This window comes from Dendrobates tinctorius, unplaced genomic scaffold (genome assembly GCF_039654945.1).
Source record: "Dendrobates tinctorius isolate UK_male_01 unplaced genomic scaffold, ASM3965494v1 ptg000011l, whole genome shotgun sequence".
Lineage (NCBI taxonomy): Eukaryota > Metazoa > Chordata > Amphibia > Anura > Dendrobatidae > Dendrobates > Dendrobates tinctorius.
Window position 1 is genome coordinate 6,574,247 of NW_027361679.1, and position 4,028 is coordinate 6,578,274.

Here is a 4,028-nt window from a genome sequence, read left to right on the forward strand (position 1 = left end):
TCCCACTTCATACCAAACCTCACCACAGTCTTCATCCCAACCCTAACCCATCTCTTCAACCTATCACTAACAACTGGTGTTTTCCCCTCAAGCTTTAAACATGCCTCCATCACACCTATCCTTAAAAAGCCCTCTCTTGACCCATCCTCTGTATCTACCTATCGCCCTATATCACTTCTCCCCTATGCCTCCAAGCTACTGGAACAACACGTCTACCTTGAACTGTCCTCCCATCTCTCTTCTTGCTCCCTCGTCGACCGCTTACAATCTGGCTTCCGGTCACACCACTCCACTGAAGCTGCCCTTACTACGGACACCAATGACCTCTTAACCGCCAAAAGCAAGCAACACTACTCTGTCCTCCTCCTCCTGGACCTGTTGGCTGCCTTCGACACAGTGGACCATTCCCTATTATTACAGATCCTCTCATCCCTTGGCATCACAGACCTGGCCCTATCCTGGATCTCATCATACCTAACAGACTGAACATTCAGCGTCTCCCACTCACACACCACCTCCTCGCCCCCTATCTGTCGGAGTCCCACAAGGTTCAGTCCTAGGGCCCCTGCTCTTCTCCATTTACACCTTTGGCCTGGGACAGCTCATAGAATCTCATGGCTTTCATTATCATCTCTATGCTGATGACACACAGATCTACATCTCTGGACCAGATATCACCTACCTACTAACCAGAATCCCTCAAAGTCTGTCCTCTATTTCATCCTTCTTCTCCGCTAGATTTCTGAAACTTAACATGGACAAATCAGAATTCATCATCTTTCCCCCATCTCACGTGACCCCCCCAACGAACCTATCCATTACAGTAAATGGCTGCCCACTCTCCCCAGTCCCACAAGCTCGCTGCCTTGGGGTAATCCTTGACGCTGATCCCTCCTTCAAACCACATATCCAAGCCCTTTCCACTTCCTGCCGACTTCAACTCAAAAATATTTCACGAATCCGTTCATTCCTCAACCAAAAATCTGCAAAAACCCTAGTCCATGCCCTCATCATCTCTCGCCTTGACTACTACAACCTCCTGCTCTGTGGCCTCCCCTCAAACACTCTCGCAGCCCTCCAATCTATTCTAAACTCTGCTGCCCGACTAATCCACCTGTCCCCCCGCTATTCCCCAGCTTCTCCCCTCTGTCAATCCCTTCACTAGCTCCCCATTGCCCAGAGACTCCTGTACAAAACCCTAACCATGACATACAAAGCCATCCACAACCTGTCTCCTCCATACATCTGTGACCTCATCTCCCGGTACTTTCCTGCACGCAACCTCCGATCCTCACAAGATCTCCTTCTCTACTCCCCTCTTATCTCCTCCTCCCACAATCGCATACAAGATTTCTCTCGCGCATCACCCCTACTATGGAACTCTCTACCACAACATATCAGACTCTCACCTACCATCGAAACCTTCAAAAAGAGCCTGAAGACCCACCTCTTCCGACAAGCCTATAACCTGCAGTAACCACCAATCAACCAAACCGCTGCATGACCAGCTCTACCCTTGTCTACTGTATTCTCACCCATCCCTTGCAGATTGTGAGCCTTCATGGGCAGGGTCCTCTCTTCTCCTGTACCAGTTATGACTTGTATTGTTTAACATTATTGTACTTGTTTTTATTATGTATACCCCTCCTTACATGTAAAGCGCCATAGAATAAATGGCGCTATAACAATAAATAATAATAATAATAATTGATATGTCGCAGCGGATAGAAATTGTGTGGATGTCTGGTGAACGCAGTACCCGGGTCATTGCAGCAGATTTCAATGCAAGACACCCTACGCAAGAAAATTGTCACCATTCCCATTTTATTTAGGTGTATCCATATAAATGGCCCACCCAAAAAGTTTGCCTCATCACTGAACATAATGTTCTGTGTAAACTGAGGGTCCTGTTCCAATTTTTGTTTTGCCCATTCTGCAAATTCAGCGCGCCAATCTGGGTCACCAACCATTTCCATTTTATTTAGGTGTATCCATATAAATGGCCCACCCTGTATATTCTTGCCCACCTAATCTGATGACCCCAACAGACCTCCTCTACTGAGCCTTCCAGACAATATGATTCCTCTACAGCAGGGGTGAGAAGAGAAGAGTTTTTTCTGCCAAGGGCCATTTAAATATTTATACCATCCTTTTTTGGCCGTACTACTTGTGCACTAACTCTGCCCACAAAGGACATCCTGGAGCTGGCACTGATGTCAGGACGTAATCTTTCATTGCACGTGCTTCAGCATTCAGTAGTGAACACGGCTCACAGAGGAAAAATATATTAATGGTCTGTCAAAGTACAGCTGACAGCCCAAGCATTGCATCCCCAGGAATCTGCCTGGATGCCGGATTAAAGGTCATCGAGGGTTGTAAGTGTATAAACAAGCTCTGTTATATCTAAAAACACATAGCCCGTGTCCGGCTCTTTGTCTCCACTGTCTAGAGACAAGACCTTAGAATGTCATGTGACCTAAAGATCCTGACAGGTCCTTGGGATAAAGACCCTCCTGAGAGAGTTCTCCAAATTCAGGAAAGTCATGCTGGATCCAGAGAGGTTGAGAAGTAAAAAGGTGTATTTTACAACAATTACAAAGAAGGGTCAATAAACATACAGTGGATCAAACATTAGGAATTGATTTTTTTACTGGGAGTCTGTCACACTCAAAATTAAAACTCAGCTACTTAAAAATTTATGAAGGGGACTTAGTGCCTATGAAAGTCATACCAGTAATATGCATTTTAATGTCATGATTGCAGATAAATTCTGTCATGAACCCAGTGCAGGTTTTGACCTGCACATCAGGGGTTAATGTCTTGATCCCAGTGCAGATTCTGACCTGCACGCCTGGGGTTAATTATTGTGGCCTCTCTTTGGTTCAAGGAGAGCTTCTTATAGCCCTGGGAAACTCCAATCCCCATCAGTTATACTTTTGCCTTTGGCCGAGTGTGGTGACCCCTGTGTGCCTGTGCCTTCTGATTGTCTTCTAGCTTACTTATATGGTTCTGACCTGGTTCTGTCCCCTGTTGTGAGTTTGTCTCTTGATTCTGTACTGTGTATCTGCTTCTCTGGTTTCTGACTGCTGCTACGTCCTGACTATCCGTTCTGTCTAATCCTTTAGTACTGTCATGCTATCTCGTGCTTTGACCCTGGCCTGTTCTGTTTACGTCTCTGTCTATGCCCCTTGGTAACTGCATCCCGTAGTTACCCTGCTAGGAGTTTTTCTGCAGCTCCTAGCTCTCTGGAGTTTAGGCCACGCACCCAGCAGTCACGTGCTTCAGGTCCTGTTGGTCTAGCACGCATCTTCACCACTGCTGCCCTGCTCCACAGGTATCTTAGAGCACAGTTTCTCTTACTCAGGACACATGCACTGGCTCAGTGAGCAAGTGCAGTGCAGCGTTCCTGACAAATTCACTTTTAATCCATATGCAAATGAGGATGCTTTGGTGCACCTTTACATCCTTCGATCTGCAGATCCAGCACCGATATAGATTAATGGCTTGGCTTTCTCACAGCAAGCACTACCTTAGGTTTAGGGCCTAAACAAATGGCTGTGCATGCGCGTGTGCACAGAAACTCAAGGAGCCCAGCAGTGTGTTCACAGTATCAAGCTGGGTGCAAACTCTGTGGCCACATGCCTTAATGAATCAAGAGCATCTGAAGAGCAGCGCTTCCGTGCATTTCACCACAAATCTTCCGCTAGTCACAGACTGAAGAGAGTTCTGGTGTAAGGTGTGGCACAGCTTGTCATGAATTAGAAGAATTGTGGTATCACACTCCTGTCCTGCTCCACCTCCACCCATTTTGGCAAAGCTGGGTGAAACTGTAGTGAAAACACCAAAAGTTGCAAAATTTTTTGAGAAACCTCAAGTTGGGCAAAAATTTGCCACTATCAAACTATTTGACTCCCAATTTCTGGTGAAAAATATTTGATGAATCAAAACAATTTTCTGCCACGTGGCTAAGTGGAAACTAATCTGTAAAAGAGCTGTAATTACCGTGAGGAAGACAAAGAAGCCAGCAG